The 22096-nt window shown below is 38.4% G+C and overlaps 2 protein-coding genes across 7 annotated transcripts in view; one reads left to right on the top strand and one right to left on the bottom strand.

Moving 5' to 3' along the window:
- PIGF (phosphatidylinositol glycan anchor biosynthesis class F) overlaps positions 1-1176 on the bottom strand; it is a 110784-nt gene extending 109608 nt beyond the window's left edge. Inside the window, exon 1 of the mRNA XM_027620833.1 lies at positions 1063-1176. The gene's annotated coding sequence lies outside the window, so the exon portion shown is untranslated. The remainder of the gene's footprint in view (positions 1-1062) is intronic.
- Positions 607-22096, top strand: part of SOCS5 (suppressor of cytokine signaling 5) — a 112145-nt gene continuing 90655 nt past the window's right edge. The window contains exon 1 of one of the 6 annotated variants that reach the window (XM_027620822.1): positions 607-674. The gene's annotated coding sequence lies outside the window, so the exon portion shown is untranslated. Of the gene's footprint in view, positions 675-1165; positions 1289-1380; positions 1625-1983; positions 2482-22096 lie in introns of those variants that run through there. The other 5 variants (XM_027620820.2, XR_003524501.1, XM_027620821.1 and 2 more) reach the window with 5 other exon arrangements.

The following is a 22096-nucleotide window of genomic DNA, read 5'->3' as shown; positions in this document are numbered from 1 at the left end:
CATATGCAGATCTGGACCTCATTAAAGGTACACTCAGCCACCAAAGTGGTTAGATCACGTAGTGTGCGGTAGAATGACTATGTACCTACTGAGGAGAGGACTGGGGATCAGCTCTTAAAGAGCCAAGAGATAAACAGATCTAGTAAGATTAACAATCTGAGTGTTTATAGTCTCAGGGAAACTGGGTGAGGGTTGCACCGGGGAGGAGAAAAAGCTTAAAGAGGGATGTAGTCCATCAAGTTTACTGCAATAGAGATCAAATAAGAACTAAAAAGTGACCCTTGAACTTGGTCACATGGCTGTCACCTGTAGCCTTAAGAGGAGCACTTTCAGTGTACTAGTAGGGAGTTTAATTTAGCCTGTATTGAAGGATGAATTGAAGTACAGATGAGCGCTAGGCAGGGGCTCACGGGCAAGTTGTTTTTTGTTTTGTTTTGTTTTTGTTTAAGTTTGGAGGCGTTGGAATTGGAACATGATCATGGTATGTCCAACACAGAAGTGGCCAGGAAATTTGTGAATGACGACACAGTTTCTAAAACGCCAGATGTAAAGAGTCCTGCTGGCGTCACAATGCCTCAACTATGCTTTTACCCTTTCAGCCATTTCTAGGGCGGGGGCCCTTCCACATAAAGTGCAGGCTAAAAGTGGAGGACAATCACCCCTCCATCAGATCTGTGAGTCACGTTTGCGACAGCAAGGAGTAGCGATGGGACTACTTGAATTAAATGAAGTGCCCAGTTTCTCGTGCATCTTGGAATTTAGTGACCGGGTGGCTCCATGCTGGAGGGAGCTAGGGAGACTCATTCACATTTTCCGACCCGCCACCCACACCCTCCATTCATCATTTTTCCTTTCCTTTTTCCCTAACAGAGTTGAAACCAGGGACAAAGCTTTCTTCCTTCTCCCACCTCAGGTTGACCTTCCGCCCCCAAGCCCACCGCTGGCCTTTCTCCGACCACGTGACCCCCCTCAGCCCCCGTGACTCGCCGCCTCCGACCCCTCCCCTCCGGCTACAGCCGCTTTACTCCGCCCCTCCATCCCACGTGACAGCCTCTTTCCTACCTCACTGGCTCCTCCCTTTCCCCCGGGCCGGACCCGGCCGCCGTCTCAGCTGCCCGACTCCAAAATGGCAGCCGCGCACAGCGCGCACCCGAGCGGCCGGACCTCCCCGACTCCCGGACCACCCCCTTCTCGCTCCCTGCCTCCTTCCTTCGGCCTTCACCTACACGCCTCCGGATTGGCCGCTAGGAATCCCGCCCCTCCAGAGCCCCGCCTGCTATTGGTCACGGTAGGCTGCCCTTCAGAGAGGCGTGCCCCCGCCGCCCCCCGCCCCGGGAGGTATTTTCCATTCCGGTGGGGGTTGGGGGGAGGGGGGGAGGGGAAAGGGGAAAGGGGGGAGGCAGCCGGGGAAGGGGGTGGGGGCCTGGCGGGGGCATCCGGCAGAGCTGGGGTCCCCAGGCTCCGTCCAGAGGAAACGGGACTGCGCTCGATCGGGCAGTCGGAGGGGACGGGACGGGACTGGCGGGCGAGCGGGAGGACTCGCCCTCTCAGTGACTGCGCCGTCCGGGCCCGTCCGCCTGGCCGCAGGTGCCCGTGGATGAGGCCGCCCCGCGCGCCCCGACCGGTGAGTGTCCCCGCGGCCCGCGCCCGGCCCGGTCAGCGCCCGTTCCCGGGCCCCCGCGTCGCCGTTAGCGGCCGCCTGCCGGGCCTCCAGTGTCCGCGCCCGGCGCAGTCCGCCTCCGGCCGGCGCCTCCACACCCCGGGCAGAGGCAGCGCCGGCCCTCGGGCCGGGAGGAGACGGCGGGCGGGGGACGGCGAGTCCGGGCCGCGAGCCCTGGGCAGACCGCGCTGCGCGTAGTGGGGGCTTGCGCTTAGTAGGCTCTCGATGCATTTCTGAGGAATTATTTTTCTGGTTGGAGGGAGGTGGAGCGCCTAAGGGGAAGGGGGTCGTTCGCAGCCGGTAGGAGGGCGTTCGTGATAGGGGTCGGAGGGAGGCCACCGGAGACCGGGGGGCAGTTAACGCGCGCTGCGGGGAAGGGGCCAACCGGCCAAGTCACTTGCGCTCTACGGCTCCGTTCCGGGGGTCTTCAAGGTCGACGAGAAGCGGTCCACTGGGAGATGAGAGAACTGGGGAGCTTGGATGGGGAAGTGACCGGAGCACCTCCGGGGGTTTAACCCGAGGTGGAAAGGGATGCGCAGGCGGCCGCTGGAAGACCCTTCTGCAACTACTTGGACTCCTACGATTCTTTGGTGCTGGGATTTGGGCATTCAAGTAGCCGAAGCGAACTGACTCTCTGGAGAGGGAGTTGCATTTAAAGAAGGATGCTAAGAAGCAGTTTAAGTACACATGTCGGTTTGGTTCCGAACTTTGAAAAGGCTGGGGGATTGGATTCACGAGGTGATTTTTGACATTTTATTTTGGCATTCCAACCAAGAGGAGGCTTGCTGCTGGAACTTGTCAGTTCTCCTTTATTTTAAAATGTATGTACACGTTTGATGGTGTTTTACCAGTTACTAGTTTTGCTGGAAATGCTCATAACTGTACCTTTAAATTCTTGTAGCCGCCTCTACATCTGCTGAATATCCTTTCTTCAGGTCTCTCAGTCTAGAGCTGTGGCTTACTTCTTCCTGACTTAACATTTAGAGTGGACTGACTGTGCTATTAGAATTTGCTACTTACTTTTAGTCTACAATATTATTAAGTAATTCGCATGCTTTCTTTCCCTTGCTTTTAATTGTTTTTACAAGGTCAACTTTGAGTATTGTACTGGGAAGATGCTGGTAAGGTAGCAGCTCTAGAAAGCAATACTAAAATCAGTTGAGCTTTCTAACAGTTGAATTGTTAATGTCAGATGCTTAGTTTAATTTCAATAACCTTGTATTTGCATAACACTCTTGAGACTGGGTTAGGAACACAGAAAATGCATACCAGGGTCAGGCGGTGGCAGTCCACAGATTCTACCTCTGGCACCCCTTTGAGGTTCTTCATGGCACTGAGAAGAGGAAGCTAAGAATTACACAGCTAGATCTTTTCCTCTTTTAAATCTTTTCTTAATCATATGTATGTTATCTTACTAATTCCTCACAGTTTAAAAAAGGAAGGCCTCTTTTTTTTTAGGAAATACTTAAAACATACTTGAGAAAATTTGTAGATGATATGTTGCACTGTAATGTAATTCATCAGAGAAAAATGTTCTGCAAACAAGTACTAATATTTTCATTTGGCACCTTTTTAGTTTTTCAATAACTGATGGATAATTACATTTTTTTCTGCCTATTGTCCTTGAATTTTACTATTTGTCCGTAGGGAGAATGTACTGGCACACAAAACAGTAGCCTAAAATATTGAAACCTAACACCTTTTAGCATTATAATAGCTTCTACATTATTCACCTTGAGACTCATCTATGGTAAACTAGTGGTCCTGAAGGCTTTCCCTTATCACCTTAGTTAAAAATGGGCTGTTTCCTCCATTTGTAGAACCAAGGAAAAATAATGTTTAATGCCTGCAAATTGATGATAATAACTAAATAGAATGAGAATGGGAAGCTTGGAAAAAAGATGTATGTACAAGAGTCACATTTGTTTTAGAGCTGGGAGAGTAGGCCATGGAGATGATTATTTTGCAGATCAGGAAACCAATGCCCAGAGCAGTGGAAGGGACTAAATTGCTAGTTAGTGACAGAGCCAGGATCAGTGGGCAGGTCTCTGGACTCTAGTCCAGGGTTTTTCTACATTATCACATTCACATTGTTTATTACTAAAGAGTTGCAGTGCCAACTATAAATGGTTTTTTGGATTATTTGTGATGTTCACTTCTAAGGATGGGGAAGTTTGAGTTGACTACATTTATACATGAAATGATGTAGAACTGGATGAGCTTTTATTGAAAAGTTTTAAACAGTATGCTTCATTGTTAGTGGAAGTGCTGATATTTCTCTCTCATTGGAAAGAGACAAACTGTCATGTCATCTAGATTAAAATATTAGATGAGCTTAGAGCAGGCTAGTGATCTGTCATTTTTATGCTAAAAATTAATTGCTTATAAGATCTCCAGAATCCAAAGGCTCCTGTACTTTCAAAGTAAATTATATGAAAAGTATTATTCTCAGTAAGTGTGGGAGTTTTGTTATGATAAAATGGGTTTTAGTGCCTTTAAAAATAAGAGCAATAGTAGAATTACATGATAATTATGAAAACATAATTTCTATCATAGTTGTAGTAGAGAACAACTGACTTTGTATCTCAGCCACTTAATAACGTTATGATGTCTGGCAAGTGATTTAACCACTGTGTACTTTAGGTTTCCTCATCTGTAGAGTGAGGGTAATAAAAGTACCTACCTCATAGGAGAGTGGTGAGGATTCAAAGTGTTTCTTTCTTTAGCACACAGTAAGGGTGCAACAGATATTGGACACTGTTCTTTATGGCTCATTAGATGTATACAGACAATTATGTGCCCATTTGTTTCTTTGCTGTTAATGAAGTCACTTTGAGGCTACAAAAAATTCCTAGATAAATACATGATCACATAATAGCCTGTCTTACAAGGCTCTTAGTGCAGATGATGCCCTCATGTTTGTTTGTTTTTTGTTTTCTCCTTCCTCGGCTCATCTTGGACCTTTAATTAGGTATGCATATCAAGTTAGAGCGAGTGAGTCTGTTTTTCTCAATGTCATCTGGAGACCCTTGTTGCAATGACATTATTCTAGAATCAAAATGCCAGTAATTGATCTGCAGGTATCCTAGTAAAAACGCAGTGAGTTCCAAAGGCTTACTGGGTAAGCTTAGGTGAGGAAATCAGGAATTTATAAGATCTGTTTTTCATTACAATCCCTTTCTATCAATGAAGCCATGAGAAAATCCTTGAACCTTGTTTTCTATTAAGTGAATGTTTTGATGACTTCATTCATTATACTGTTAGGTTTTAGTGATAAAATTTGTGTAATTCCAATTTTGTAACATTCTGTTCTTTTTACTTTGCTGTAACCCCGGTCTAATTAAGTGTTACGAACATGTGGTTTAGCAAATGTTTTTTAAATGACCGTGGTGGACTTTTCCTACATATTCTTTGGTTCTGCCTTATCAGGTTCTTCTATTGCTTTTATAACAGCTCTTCTGCTTGTAGTCCCCTTAACTTTGGTTCTCATGCACCTTTACCTACTGTCACAAACGTTTACCTACTGTCACAACATGTAACTTCTTACTGTCATACATGAGCGTACTTTTTTATGCCTCTTTTTAAACATGAATTTCAATTATTTAAAAAATGTATATCACATATTTTTAATTGCCCTTATTTTTAGAGTTTCATTGAATCGAGTCCATTTTACAGGTTAGAGATTAAAATCAGAAACAAGCGTAGCTCAAAAGCATTTTTATTATGTTAGTAGTAGAGTAGTGCTATTTGGTTTCAGATCTCAGGCAGGCATTCTTTTGGTAGGTACTTAAGGTGATAACTACATGGGTCATCCCTTTAATCTGAAGTAAGCATTACATGGAGCTATCAAAAGCTTTCAGGATCATATTTTTCCTTCACTGATACAGAATTTTAATGTTTGAGAGTGACCAACTCCTAATCTTCTTTTGATTAACTATATTATAATAAGGACTACGAAATTATTACAATTTATTGGATATTTTTGGAATCATGAAATGCTTTTAGGAATTTTGTAGAACTTAGACATGCAGATCTTTTCTTTCAATCAATTACATAATCTAATTATGTGAATAAAATATTTAAGTATGGTTTCAAGAGACATTAGAAGTACCATGTTATAATAAAATATAACCAATTATTATTCAATTATTCATTAAGTTGCAATTTTTTATATGTTTAAAAATAATTATGGTGTTGTGAATTGCCAGTTACTCATATTTAAAATTCATGGATACAAGGACTGAGTAGGTATGGACCATGCAAACTACTTTCTTAGCTTCAATGTAGATGTTAGAGAATGACTGAAGGAAAATATGAATCATTTTCCTTACTCAATAAATTATTTTTCTGAGTTAGCCAACTGTCTTACTTGTTAGTGGGTAATGGAGAGAGGGCTTTTGAATCTGGTAATCTGGACTGGTAACTGGCTGGACTGTTGATTCATGTTAATGTTGGGTAAATTTACATCTGAGTAGTTTAACTGAGAATTAGTTACCTGTCTTTATTGTACATGTAGGTGAAAAATCCTAAGGAATGATTTGAGAGAGACCATAATCATAATGATACTTATTGCCAAGTACAGTAGAGTAAGTTTTTCTCTAAAAAGTCCATAAGCCTTTTGCTCATGTGATGTTTAACACCAAAATTAAATTTACCTTTGCTTTGATGAGATGTCATACAATAATCTTTTATCAAAGCTAATAATAAGGAGTGAGGAAGGTAATTTTGAAAAAAAATTTTTTTGAAATAGGCTTATTGGTCTAGGATTGTCTTCAAATTACGACTTCCTTATTTTATTTGAAGACTCCTATAATAGGAATAAGATCCAGTCTTTCTATTCTGGGCAAGATTCTTCAGTTAGGGGTGGTAATCAAGTATTGATACACTGTATTTCAAGTAAGTAAAAAGGACAGAAGCTTACTTAAATAATATATCTATATATCTATATAGATATATACTTAAAATGGAACATGAAAGGTAGAATGATGGAACAGGAATGATTTGGGATCTGAACTACAAGCCTTCATATATAGTGGGTAGTCAGAGAAAGGGGAGTGAAGAATTGGAGGTTGGAAAGAGAGAAATGTGGAGGAAAACCAGGATTTTGTAGGAGTTTAGCCCTAATGTAGACCCTGGGTTCTGCAGATTAGTTTCTTTGTATAAGGAAAACAGTGAAATATTCCAAAGCTTAAGAATAAACTTACTAAACATTAAATAAAATCTATTGGAAGAAGTCCCGGTATTTTTTTTAGGGGTTAAAATATGCACATAGCTAAAGGGGAGCTTATTTATTTATTTTTTTTAAGATTTTATTTATGTATTTATATATTAGAGAGAGAGAGAGAGAGAGACAGCAAGAGCGGGAACACAAGCAGGGGGAGTGGGAGAGGGAGAAGCAGGCTTCCCCGCTGAGCAGGGAGCCTGATGCAGGGGGCTCGATCCCAAGACCCTGGGATGATGACCTGAGCCAAAGGCAGATGCTTGATGACTGAGCCACCCAGGCGCCCCCAAAGGGGAGCTTATTTATCTAATTATTTAGTCTTTGACTTTGGTTATTAACATGAGACAATAGTCCAGTCTCATTACCCTTCAGGTGATCAGTGCTGGGACTAATTTTATTTAATATTTTTTTTCTTTTTTATAAATGATTTAAAAGACAGACTGGCAGTGAAAGTTTGCCAGATTTGCAGCTGACTCTGTGTGCTGTTCCAGGTAGTTGACAGCCAAGCCAACAAGGAGAAGCTACTGGAACATCCTTTGATGAGTTTCTGTGCAGATACTCCAAATTATATTTACAGGACCTGAGTTGTGACCCAGGAAGGGGATCCAGAAGTCATGGAGATAGCTTCTTTGAGGGCATTTATTGTAGTTGTTGCTGGGCCACAAAGTCCTGGAATGTGTTGAGGGTTGTTGGGCATAGTTCTGAAGACAAAACTGATGTATATGAAAATAATTATTAAAGAGATTACCTTTTTTTTTTTTTTTTGACTATTATGTTCCAGGCTAAGTGATTTGCAGTCTTTTTTTTTTTTTTTTCCCCTTGAATTCTCTGAACAATTCTGGAAGATAAGTGGTATTGTCCAGTTTTCTCAAAAAAGGAAATTTGGCTCAGGGAGGTTAAGTGACTTTTCCGAGTCACCCAATATGTGATGGAGTCAGGACCAAGGCCCTCATCTTTTGATTGTTAATCCTAAATGTTTCCCAAGATATTAACAGACATCTTTTAAAACTTACAGTAGTTTAATTTAGGGTTTATGAAATGCTGTTTTTCTCCTTTGCTGTGGCAGCTTTTGATGCCATTACCAGGAGAGATCATATCTATATATTTTGAGAGGATTTGGAGACATTCCTTAAATTCCTGATTTTTAAAGAAAGGTAAGGGATTTTTTGGTGTACAGTTTTACCCTAGAGATTGGAAAATAACACAGGCCATCCATAAAATGTTTCTCCTCTTTACTATGAAATGTTGAATCATTAATGGGTATTAAGGTAACATTAGTTAATAAGGAAAATCTTATTTGGTAGAAAAGACATTAAGAGTCCAGATACCTGGATTCTTCCAGTGGTATGAAATAAGTGGTGTGAAAAACATTAGGATAGCATTGAAGTAGGTGTAATATGCTTGCTCTGGGAATAGGGGAAGGCTTGAGATGTGTCTTGAGAGATGAGCAGGTGAAGAGAGATTGTGGAGTTCTAGGCAGAGGGAATAGCAGTATGTTAGATGAATAATAACTTTTTTAAACTGCAGTTTCCTCAAACGAGTTAAAATATAAGTATCTTAAATTTTACTTAGGTGAGCAGCATCTGCTGTATATTGTTAACCTTAGAAATAAAACTGTCAGCTATTTACCAGCAAAAATGGGTTTACCTGGAAATAGAGAATTGCAATCCTGAACAAGCAAGCTATGGCAAAACCACAAGCAAATCTAGAGAACAAAGGGGAGGACCTCTCTTTCACAGAGGAGAGGGAGAAGGTGGGAGGGCTGTTATAAACAAAAAGTTCATTGGATTAAACTCGCAGTTGCAGGGTGCCTGGGTGGCTCAGTCGTTAAGCATCTGCCTTTGGCTCAGGTCATGATCCCAGGGACCTGGGATTGAGCCCCACATTGGGCACCCTGCTCGGCGGGAAACCTGCTTCTCCTTCTCCCACTCCCCCTGCTTGTGTTCCCTCTCTCGCTGCGTCTCTCTCTGTCAAATAAATAAAATCTTAAACAAAACAACAACAAAAAAACTACATTGGCTGAGTTGTGACAGTCTCTCATTGGCTGGGCTGTTGCCCCTCCTCTGGAATAGTAAAGTAGTAGCTAAAGGAGTACTAACTTGCAAGGTACCTCTCTTCCTGTTGGGTCTGCAATTGACAAAAGTGATAGAAGTGATAGGGCATGAGAGCTCCCCCTGCTGGCCTCCTGGCTCCTTTCTAAATGAGGTTTCCTTGTTTCCTTTTAATTTTCACAGTATAAACCGCTACCCCCCACACCCTTGATATTTGTTGATTTTGGAATCCCAAAAAATGAGGTTGCAAGAATCACATAAGTATATGTGAAAGTACTTCATAAGATTTTAGGTGCTCTACCAAGAAGAGTGATAGAGGAATACTGATGTCCTTGTAAAGGGTGGACAAAGAGGGTGTTAGGAGGACTTAGGTAGTAGCAGGGGAAGGAAAGTACAAGAGGAGAAACAGCAGAAATGGGAAAGGGAGGTGTTAAAGATGAAGGAAAAGGATGGATGTGAAGAAATTTGAATTATAGTTCTCTTTGTGCCTCTCAATCAAAAGTAGGGTAGTAAGTCTATAACTGAAGACTTCTAACATTTATGGTAAGGAAGAAGCTCAGCAAGCAGTTGAAATATTTTACTCACTTTTCCATTTAGTCTATGCTGACCATGTTAATAAGAATATGACAATAAGCTAACAGTTGGCTGTATCTTCTGATGGTTTGTTCACTCATCACTTCTGTACAGGTTTAGCTAATGGCTTTAAATAGTGTAAAGGTGATCATAAAAATAAAGCAAGTTGGACTGAGTTTCTGTTTATCCTAGATTATTAAAAATGAAAGGGTATATTATGTTTAAGGAGAAAGGTGAAGTTTGATCTGTCAAAAAGAGTACAAAAGAAAATTAGGAAATCAGACTAGAATCAAGGTAGAATGGGAACAAGTTGTTAATGGTCTCATATGCCATACAAGGAGTTTGGGTTTTTATTTTGTTTTGTAGGTGGGGAAGTGACACAGTTTGTTGTTGTAGAAAACTGGTTATAGCAGTAATAAAGAGAATAGTCTGGAGGAATAGAGATTGGAGATATTTATTCACTAAGTAATACGTATGGCAGAGTAAGTGAATGAGGCATTCTCTCTGGCCTCCAATAGGTAGGGGGTGCCATTTAAGGTCTGCCCTAGTTCAGGAAAGAGATTTTGGTGGTCTGAATTAAGGAATTTGTAGTGGGGCTAGAAAGAAGAGCACTGATACCACAGATATATAGGAGTTGAAACCCTCTGGACTTGGTTAGTATTTGGAGGTGATAGAGAGAAGCTGAGGATGTCTAAGGTTCCTAACTTGGCAGTTGAATAACGTGCAAGTTTGAGAGAGGGGGAATACTGGAGTTGTTTCCAGGTAAGTAGTTACACTTTTTAAATAGGTAATAACATGACCAAAACATCAGCTGTAAATATGGGTCTAGCTCAGAAGTGTGGCCAGGTTTATAGATAGGATTTGGAAGGCAAAAAGTTTATAGAGTTGAAACTTGTGAAATTAAGTGGGTAATGACCATAATTCCTAAATAATAATGTATGCAGAACAAAAAGTAACTGCCAAAACTGGCACTTAGTTCAAGAGTGTAGACACTTTTTTAATATTTACCTTTTGCCCCCTCAACTCAACCTCCCCCCACCCCGCACCACCACCTAACCTTACAAAGAATATGTAGAAACATTTGCTGCCAGAAATATTTTAGTGTCCTTGGAACAGTGTACCACAGTACATTCATAACAAATGCACTTTCTCATTCCTCACTGAAACTCTCTCTGGAATCTTGTTTGTTTCCTTGGGCTGGTGAGGTAGTCTGAACAGATACTGAAGCCTGAAGGCTTTTTTCACCTTCTTTAAAATCCAGTCCAGAGCAGTCCTAATCAACCATCTCTGCCTCTCTTTCTGTCCTACCCTTTAGCATTATAGAGCTTAAGGCTCTGGCAAATAGAATGCATTCCAAGATGGAATATCGCAAGAGAAAGAACCTTGAAGAGAACTGTAATCTTTTCAGTTTGCTTCCAAAGTTTCTACTCTCTAAGCCAGGGGATGGAGTTGGTGAGTCATGAAGAGGAGGTGTCCAAACTCAGTAAAATAAATAGCCTGTCTATTAGGAAGATCTTCAAGTGCTGAGGGAATTTGGAAAAAATCTGAGGTGGTTTAGCACTTAGTGGAAAAGATGAGTTTTTGGTTCAGTTTTAAAGGAGGTAGAAAAGTCAAGGCTGTGCAGCAAACAGTAAGAATACCACTACTAAGAGGTCGAGGAAACTGTACTAAGGAAGTGGAACATTAAGAAAAAAAGAAAAGGAACTGGTCAACAGGATTCCTTATCTAAAATGCATAGTTTAATTTGGAATTAATGAGAAATTAGAATAGAGAATCAAAGACTAAAATTTGGAACTGGAAGTCCATGAAGGACATAAGTAGAAATTTGAACACAAACAGAGGACTATAGTAACCATAATTGAAATAACAATTAAGCATCTATGAAAAATGACAACTGATATATAGTTTATGATGTATGTGGCACTGATTAATTTATGAATTACCTAAATCTCCTATATTTTCCCTTTTTGTTATTATGTGTGTGCTTCTGTAACAGTGGTTCTTAGACTTGCCGGGGCATAAAATTTATATGAAGCTCTTGTTTAAAATATAGATTCATCCGTGTTACATGTAACAGTAGTTAGTTCCTTTTAGTTGCTGAGTAGCGTTCCATTGTATGGATGTGCTATAATTTAACTATTATTACAGTGGGAAAGGGTTGTTTCTTGTCTTCGACTGCTAGGACTAATGCTCCTATGTACAAGGCTTTTGTGACATGAATTTTCCTTACTTGTGGGTGACTACCTAGACGTCGAATTGCAGGGTTATAGGATGGGTGTACATTTAACATTATGAGAAACTGACAGAACAGTTTCCAAGGTGGGTTTACCATTTTATACTCCCACTAACAAGGTCCCCTCTTCATTTCTTTTATAAAAGAGTTTGGGTACAATTGATGTTCTTCCTTTAATGTTTGATAGAATTCACCAATGAAGCTATCTGAGCCTGGAGAGTTGTGTGTCTTTGTTTTTTGTGGAAAGGTTCTTAATTAAGGATTCAATTTTTAAATGAATAGATATAAGACTATTCTACTTCTTTTTATTCCTGTTTTGGTCATTTGTGTCTTTAGGCATTTGTCCATTTCACCTTTCCTCTCATGATTAGTCCAGCTAGGGCTTATCAATTTATCAGTCCTTTCAAAAATAAACTTTTGGTTTTGTTGATTTTCTCTGTGGTTTATCTGTTTTCTAGTTCATGAGTTGAGCTTTCATTAATTCCTTACCTCCGCCTTACTTTGTTATACTTTTTCTAGCTTTTAAGGTGAAAGTTTAGATCATTGAATTAAGACTTTATTTAAAAAGTTATCAACTTTTAAAGCCATAAATTTTCATTATCATTTCATTCAAAATATTTTCTTTTTTCACTTGTAATTTTTTTCTTTGACCTATGGATTGTTCTGAAGTGTTGTCAAATAATTTCCAGGGGGCACCTGGGTGGCTCAGATGGTTGAGCGTCTGCCTTCAGCTCAGGTCATGATCCCAGGGTCCTGGGATTGAGCCCCGCATCAGGCTCCTGGTTCAGTGGGAAGCCTGCTTCTCCCTCTCCCTCTGCCTGTCCCCGTGCTTGTGCTCTTTCTCTCTGTGTCTCAAATGAATAAATAAAATCTTTTAAAAAATTTATTAAAAAAAATAATTTCCAAATATTTGGGATTTTCCAGGTATTTTGTTACTGTGTTTTCATTTAATGCCATTTTGGTCAGAGAACATATTCTTAATAATTCAATCCATTTAAACCTTTTGATTGGTTTATGTCCCAACATGTGGTATATCTTGGTTAATGTTCAATGTGTACTTGAGAAGAATGTATTTTCTCTTACTGGGTGCTGTTTTCCATAAATGTCGGTTAAGTTAGGTTGGCCTTTGTATATATTCTTATATTTTTACCAATTTGCTATTGTTCTGTCGTGAAAAGACTTGACGTTTTCACCTACAAGTTTAGATTTATCTGTTTCTCCTTTCAGTTCCTTCAGATTTGTTTCATGTTTAAGCATTGTTAACATGTGTTACAGCACATTTAGGATTAAGTCTTGTTGATGAATTGACTGCTCTGTCATCATGAAATACCCTTTTTACTGCTAATTTCTCTTGTTCTGAAGTCTCTGTGTCTGACACTAAAATTTCTTTTGATTAATATTTGCATGGTGTATCTTTTTCCATCCACTTACTTTTAACCTCTTTATGTCATTTATACATATGTATTTTTTTTTTTTTTGTATGCAGCATGTAGTTGGGTCTTGCTTTTTTATCCAGTCTACATCTTTATAAATTTGGTATGGTTAGACTTGAGTTGGCAAAACTATGGCTGGTAGACCAAATGTGGCCTGCCACCTGTTTATGTGAATGTTTTATTGGGACACAGTCATGCCCATTCATTTACGTACTATCTATGGCTGCTTTTATGGTATGATGTCAAGGTTTAGTAGTTGGGATAGAGACCATATAGTCCTTAAAGCCCCAAACATTTTCTGGTTCTTTACAGAAAAAGTTTGCCAACCACTAGTTTAGACCATTTACATTTAATACAGTTATTGATATGGTTGGATTAAAATGTACTGTCTTATCATTTGTTTACTGTTTTTCCTTTTTTCGTTGGTTTTCTATCTGCTTTTGGATGGGTTATTTTTAATAACAGTTTGCCCTCAAATAATATGCCACTTCATGTATAATGCAAAAATTTTACATAATGATATACTACCAATTCCTCTCATCTTTTGGGCATTTTTTTTTTTTTGTCATATATTTTGATTTTATGTGGGCTTTAAACCCCATTGCTAGTTTTTGCTTTTGTTAGGCACTTACTTTTTAGAGCAATTAAAAATGAGAAAAATGGGGACACCTGGGTGGTTCAGTTGGTTAAGCTCCTGCCTTCGGCTCAGGTCATAATCCTAGGGCCCTGGGATCGAGCCCCAGGTTGGGCTCCCTGCTCCGTGAGGAGTCTGCTTCTCCCTCTTCCTCTGCCCACCCCCCCACTCGTGCGCCCTCTCTCTCAAATAAATAAAATCTTTTAAAAAATGAGAAAAATGTCTTTAGTATTTGCCTTCATTTTAACCATTTCTTTAGATATTAATTTCTTTGTGTAGATCCAAGTTTGTGTCAGGTATCCTATTCCTTTTGTTTGAAAACGTCCCTTTACATTTCTTACAGTGCAGCCTCCCCACCCCCTTATTTTGCTTTCAATTTTGAAAGCTATTGTCAGTGGATGTAGAATTCCAGGTTTTCAGGGTCTTTTTTCCCTCCTTTTAGCACTTTAAAGGTATTTCTTTTTTTTTTTTTTTTTTTTTTTTTTTTTACTATTTTAGTTGCATAACTTCTGACAGGAATTCTGTGGTGATTTTTATATTTGTTTTCCTCTAGGTAATATGCCTTTACCCTTTGGTTGCTCCTAAGATTTTTCTCTCTGACTGGATTTCAACAACTTTGATAATGATACTCCTTGGTGTGGTTTCATTTGTGTTTATCCTTGGAGCTTATTGAGCTTCTTAGATCTGTGGGTGTATTGTTTTCATCATATTTGTAAAATTTTTAGCCATCTCTCTTCAAAATTTTAAGTTCCCAAGTGTTTCTTTTCTCCTCAGACTTTAGTCCTACATGTGTTTTTTGGCAGGTCACTGAAGCTCTGTCCATTTTTCTTCCAGTCCTTTTTTCTTTTCCTTCAGTTTGAAAAGTTTCTGTTGCCCTGTCTTCAAGTACACTGATTTTTTTTTAAGTCTCCTTTGTCTAATATGCTATTATTTCTATCCAGTTAATTATTTATGTCAGATATACTTTTTTATAGTTCTAGAATTACCACTGTTTTTCTAAAAAATAATTTTCATTTCTCTGTTGAAATTTTTATCTTTTGTTCATGTTTTTCGTTAAGCCTTTTAAATTTTTTTCTAAATACTATTTTAAAGTCCTTATATTAAAAGTTCTCAGGGCACCTGGGTGGCTCAGTTGGTTAGGTTAGGCATCCGACTCTTGATTTTGGCTCAGGTCATGGTCTCTGGGTCATGGGATCGAGCCCCTCATTGGGCTCCACACTCAGTAAAGGGTCTGCTTGAGATTCTGTCTCTCTCTGTCCCTCCCCCCACTCACACACACACATTCTCCCCCCACCCCTCAAATAAATCTTTAAAAAAATAAAAAGTAAAGCCTTTATATTAAAAGTTCTCCTAATCCCTACCACTTCTAGATCCTGATTATAAGTTACCATTTCTTATTTTTTCCTATGTCTGGTAATTTCTTATGGAGTTATGTTGAGTGTCTTGATTTTTTTTTTTTTTTTCTTTCTTGAGTATTAAGTTTTGTTCTGACAGGCAATTAATTTATTTGTGGATCAGCTTGATCTTTTGAGTTTTGTTTTCAGGGTTTTTTGGGTTTGGGTTTTGGCAGTACTAGAATAGCTTTCAGTGCAGGGCTAGTTTGGGCCCATTACTGAGGCATGCCCTTTCTTGTGTCTCCCTTGATTGCCTCATGTTTTTATCAAGGTTTATTCACCCTGGGTTGGCGGAAGCTGAATGATCCTGGCCCTATGTGAACTTTGAGAGTTGTTTGGGTTAGAGCTCCCCAGCATTTGTTATTTTTTTGGAAGTTTTTCTCTGTCTAGCCTCATAGATTTTCATACAACACATACGCAGATTGGTATTTAGCCAGAAATTCAAGGATACCCTTTTTGCGGGTTTTTGGAGCATTTATATTTAGTTTCTTCCTTTGTGGTAATATATGCCTACTTGGGTTCCCCTTGCATGTGCTGTAGTCCACACAGAAAGCTGGGACAAGTCTTTCGGCTCACCTCGTTTGTTTCCCTTCTTTCAAGGATCATGTTCCCATACGCCCTGTTGTCTACTATCTGGAAACAGTTGTTTCATATTTTGACTAGTTTTCTACTTGTTTATGGCAGGAGGACAATTCTGGAGCTTGTTTTATTTATATTTATGCCGGATATAGAATTTAAGTTGATAGCATTTTTTTCCCCCTTGTAGCACTTTAAAGTCATCATTTAAATATCTTCTAGCTTAAATTTTTCTGATAAGTTAGTAATTATTTTTACCATTGTTCTTTTGGTGTAGTGTGTCTTTTTTTGCTTTTCTGGCTGCTTTAAAGATTCTCTCTTTCTCTCTTTATCTTTGGCTTTCAGCATTTTATTGATTCCGGGACTAGCTTTGCCCTGATACAGAGGTATGGCCTTTCTGGGGTGTCTATCAAATGCATGTGATATTCAGTGAGATGTCTCTACTCTGCCAGGAATTTGAATGTTTCCCAGACCTTTGCAAGCTCAAATAATTGTTCACCTCACACTCTCTAGTTGTTTTTCCCCCAGATTTTATTCTTTGGTCTCATGGAGACCTTGCCTTGTGCATGTGCAGGTTAGTCTCCAGGCAAAGAATTAGGAGATCTCTTTGCAGATTTCTGAAACTTTTTCTCTCCCCAGCTCCCTTCTTTCTTGTATCTGCCCCTTAAATTCCAGTGACTTCATTGGCTTCAAACTTCAAGTTCTGTTTCCTCAACTCAGTGAGATCTCTGTGCTCTTTTTAGGTTTCCCTTCCCTGTGGCATAAGCAGAAAGGGCATTCAAGAATCTTTGTTTCCCTTCGCTCAGGAATCACAGACCTGCACTGCCCAATGTCTGCAAATAATATTTTATGAATATTGTTCAGTTTTATGGTCATTTACAGCAGGAGTTCTAGCCCAGTACCATCATAACTGTAAATAGATGTGTAGGATTTTTACTTTTCTTTTGAAAAAACTTCATAATTTTTGATATATTGTACTTTTTGGACTATGGCTTCATTATAAAGAGTGTTAGCTCATATTTTAATTTTCAAGCCATACCAGAGAGATAGAAAGAAGAAAGTATTTTTAAAAAGAAAGAAAATATTTAGAATTTTTTTTAATTTTGAAAATTAAAAATAAAAATTTTAAAATAACATAGAAAGAAAGAAAGCTAGTTCAGTATCTCAAAACCCAAAGTTTACTGTGGTCATCTTCATTATTTCAGACATCTCTTATTGCAAATATACACGTAGAAGAATAACCTTAGTTTTTAAATGACTTTATGCAATTCATACTATTTCAGTTAACTAATTTAATAGAGATAAATTTGTTTAAAAAACAACACTGGAAAAACTGCTTAATCACAGGTAAGAAATTTTTACTACAAAATATTTTCCTCTAAGCTTCTGAAATAAACTTATGGAAAAAGCTTAAGAGGTTAGAATCATTATGTCATAGGTTGCATGCTTTAATAGGTCTGGCATATTAAAAGAATCAAGTGTTGGCAAATTCCTTCTTTTGGTAGGAGCACAAATTGATACAACTTTCTAAATTGTATCTACCCTAGCTCAGGCTGCTAGAACAAAATACCATTAACTTAGGGTATTATAAACAACAGGGGGCTTATAAACAGTAGAATTTGTTTCTCACGGTTCTGGAGGCTAGAAGTCCTAGGTAGGGTGCCAGCATGGTTGGGTTCTAGTGAACCTTTTTTTAGGATTGTAGACTGCAGACTTTCTGTTTCCTCAAGTGGTAGAAAGAGAGCTAGCTAGCTCTCTGGCCTCTTACAAGGGCACTAATCCCATTCATGAGGGCTCCACCCTCATGATCTAATTACCTCCCAAAGGTACCATTTTCAAATACCATCACATTAGGGATTAATTAGATTTCGACACATGGATTTGGGGGTACGCAAACAGTCCATTACAGTGGTAATTTGGTAATATTCAGAATCCTTAAAATTGTTCATACTCTTGCCCCCAAATTCCATCTTCAGGAATTTATTATAAGGAAATAAGAGATGCATATAAATGTATGTGTGGGTATATATTACTTATTCATTACAATGCTATTTATAATGTTAAAAAATGGGAAGCCTCTGAAATGGTTAGATCATGCTACTGTATGACCAAATACTATAAAACCATTATAAATCATGTTCTTTAAAATTTTTGTTTAGTATACTAAAAATGATTGATTGACAAGTGATAAAAATCATGAGCTTTAGGATGTTTGAGGGTGTAAGGTATAAGAAAATGTTCATAATGCAGTAAACAAAAAAAAGTAGAGTGATACTTTTGAGTTTTTTATAAAGGAAATCTTTATTTAAAAGAGGATATAAAATATTCTAACTGTGAGTAGTTAGATTATGGGTTATTTTTCAGTCATTTCATACACTATTTAATGTTTTTCACATTTTCTACAATAAGCGTGTACTACGATGTTAATAATCATCCAAAAAACAGCTTGCTTTAGTTTTTAAAATTGTGTTAAAATTAATGATTGGGAGGATGAAGGAAGATGCATGATTTTTAGTTCTTCCCCTCTTGATCATGCCTCTTTTCCATTTTTTGCAGATTCTGTAGCTTGAGCTTTATCAGTATAAATCTAGTGTAGTATCTATTCCAAACTTTTTTTCTATAAGGCAATCTCACATGTTTTATAGTTTAAAATTATGGGTTTCTATCAAGCACTTCTTTGTACACTTGAAGAGGTTGAATATTGCTTGCTTGCTTGCTTTTTTTCTGTTTCCCAGAGCTTTTTGTTTTTTAAAGACATTTTGTCTTATTGTTACTGCCTACCTCCTTGCAGATGTAGATGTCCTTATGTTAAAAGAGAAGTTACAGTCTTCAGTTTTCTCAATAAAATATTATATTTGCCATTTCTCTCCCTGGCATCTTGAGCATATGGACCTGGTGCTCTTCAGGAACTCACTGTAGTGACTCAGCTTCACATTTTTTGCTATATATAGAACACGTTAGAAATCCAACAGAGAAGGTTAATATTCAGAAGAAGAGACAAAGGAATGTTGTGGTTAATGAAAAAAAGAAATAGACACGTCCTCCGGGGAGGTGCCATTCATACCAGACCTCAGAGAATGACCTTAACTTGAGTAGTCTGATGTCTGTTCCTCAGCATTTGTAGATCCAGAAAGTCATTTTGGTCAGGGGAAGTGATTTCATGCTAAGCAAATCTACTGAAGACTCATTTGGAAAACAACATTATGAAACTATGGTTGTTTGATGGCTATGTTTACCAAAGGGATGTGAACAATTGGGTCTGCTGATCAGTGTTTCCCTGAACACACTTGAGACAGTGGTACATTCTTCTTTGATCACCTCACTTTTAAGCTTTGTCAAGGGCTCTGTAACTCTAGGCAAATTTCTCAACCTCCTGAATCTCAATTTTCTCATCATTAAAATGGTAATAACTAGCTACCTCATAGGATTATTGCAGGAAGTAAATAAGGTAATCTATGTAAAGTGACCAGCACATACCTAGCTCCTAGTTGCCATTTGGTAGTTGTTAAGATGACTTGCTTTTTTTCTACTTCTGAATTTGAGTTCTGGCAGTTAAGAAAAGTAATCTTTTCTTGTTCCCTGCAGACATTGCTGGGAACTCTGATATGCTTGGAGTTGTAGAGGTACTAACACTACTTGATTTATAAGAATATTGTTCTGAAATTATTCAATCTAGTGAAGAACTATAACGAGTCTTTGCACATAACATAGGTTATATTCTACTGTGAGATCTAACCATTTTGATACCTTGAGACTAAGGTAAGAATCATAGGACTTCGTAGTGTTTGCTTGTCTGATTTGGCATTTCTCAAATGGTTTGATATTTCTTGTAAAACAAAGTCCAGATAACAAATTTAATAAGCTGTTCTTACTCATAGCTGACAACTTAGTAAGGTTTATATTGTATGATTCATATTTCTAATTTATTATATTCATAGATTGTGATGTTGTAGAGGACCTGATCCAATTCCTTCTCTTTGAGATGAACTTACTGAGACCCAGGGAACCAGACTGAAACTAAGCCAGACAGCTGATGCATCTTAGGGGGTTCCTGGGACTGTGAAGTGCCAGTGCAGCCGGGCCCAGGACAATGAGACCCTTGGTATAAGAGTTTTTGCTCTGGAGGAGGCCAGGAGAGCAACCGGCTCCTTTTGGTGTCAGCACCCTTTCTTGCACATGTTTGTGAGAAGGGAGTATTGAATTCAAGCAGTGAGCTTGCCGTAGCCCTGAGTTACAGATATTCTGAATTTCTTCTAGAAGAAGCCCCTGGCCTGCCCTTCCTTTCATGCTTAGCCATATCCAAATCAGAGGTGAATGAGCAAATGTCCTTTCGTGTGAGTGTCAAGTACCATGTTTGCTCACTAGGCACCGTAGAGCAGTTGGGACTTGGCCAGGAGTTTTTCATGGCAGAGCTGAGGCAAGCCTCTGGCCCCGGTACACGCTTCTCTTCACTGGATTCCAGGGCCTCCCTACGTCAGCCAAATTTATTTTCTCTTCTGAATTACTACTTGACTTTTATGGGAGATTTACTAAAGAATGTTTTGACATCTATTTAGATGTTATCTCTAATTGTTCTATATAGTACTTTCTTGTTTACAGTTGTGGTATCTAATTATCTCATGGGTCCGTATCATCTACTCAGCTAAGTCCTTGAGGACTGATACCATTGTGATCTCTTTTTGTATTACTCCTAGGAATTGAAATATTTTAAGCATTCTGTAATCAATTTGTCAATCAATAGGTAAATATTTGTTGTCAGTTTTTTAATTGCACCAAACTACATTTTAACATCCTTTCGGCTCTTGTAAGAGCTGGATTTGCTATTTAAAGCTCATATCCTGAGAAGATTTTAAATTAAAAAGAGTTATAAAAGTGCTCTTGTCATTTGAAAGAAATCGAGTTCTTCCACAAATAATTTACACTGAATGCTTTAAGAACTAGGAAAAGTTAGTGACAGTGAGGTTGCTCACTTATTTAAATGATTTTGGTCATGTAGTTGTGTTTTTGTTTTTTAAAATCACAATCTGAGAAAATCTAACTTTTATGGTAGTCATCCAAAACTGTGTAAGGTTATAGAGAATAGCTATCTTGAATTATAATCTTCTGTGTGTTTTGATGGGCTCATTTGCTATGACTTTATTTCTTAGGGAAAAAAAAAAGAAAGTTTCATGTCTTCTTAGGATGCGTTATAGATTGGTGCAATTATGCTTGGTTCCAGTCAGCATTCTTGCCCCCCCCCAACCCTCACCAGCTTTATTGAGATATAATTGAGAAATAGAAATTGTATATATTTAAGGTGTACAGTGTGATGATTTGATAAATATATACATTGTGAAATGATTACCACAATCAGGGTAATTTACACATTATTGCCTCCAATAGTTACACACACCCCCTTTTTTTGGTGAGAACATTCAGGATTTACTCTCAGCAAATTTGAAGTATGCAATACAGTAATATTGACCGTAGTCACCATGGTGTATATTTTATCCCCAGAAATTATTCATCTTATAACTGAAAGTTCATACCCTTTGACCAACATTTCTCCCATTTCCCTCACCCCCGAGCCCTTGGCAACCACCATTCTACTCTGCTTCTGTGAATTCAACTTTTATTGATTCTGCATACTAGTGAAATCATACAGTACTTGTCTTTCTGTGTCTGGCTTATGTCACTTAGCTTAATGTCCTTTAGGTTCATCATGTTGCAAATGGTAGGACTTCCTCCTTTTTTTGTAGCTGAATAAAACTTCATTATATATGTCATTTTCTTCATCCAGTCAACATTCTTGAAAGTGCGTGTTTTTTGTGTCAAGTGGAATCAGATGAGAAAAATATGGATAAACCGTTGTAAATCTTTAGCTGCTATTAGAAAAAACAAGGTACGTACCGTATTGATAATGGATAACAATGTCATTTCCATCCCAAGGACCAAAGTAATAGCTAGTATGAATGTGGAATCTTCAGTCAGACTTCCTTTGGATTTGATATATGCTGTGTTTGTTTTGTCTCAAATTTTTACAAGGCAATATTAAATATGTGTTTAGTTGATATTAGGTATGAATAGCCTCTGTGGTTGGTTGAGGGATATAGTTGAATTTATACCTGAGTCTAGAATTTATACCTATGCCATATTTTTGTAATTTTTAAAAATTGAATTCTCCTGCCTCTGCATGTTCCCATTGTACTGATGTACACATACTCAAAACATTTACTTTAGAACCTTAATTCATAAAAATTAGAAAGTCCTAAGATAACATAGTATATATTTTTAAAACTTAAAAAATTCTTAACCTAATATACAGTAAAATTGATTTTGGGG

The sequence above is a fragment of the Zalophus californianus genome, chromosome 8 (genome assembly GCF_009762305.2).
Source record: "Zalophus californianus isolate mZalCal1 chromosome 8, mZalCal1.pri.v2, whole genome shotgun sequence".
Taxonomy (NCBI): domain Eukaryota; kingdom Metazoa; phylum Chordata; class Mammalia; order Carnivora; family Otariidae; genus Zalophus; species Zalophus californianus.
The sequence above is the reverse complement of the archived record's forward strand: the minus strand, read 5'-3'. Positions and strand labels throughout refer to the sequence as shown.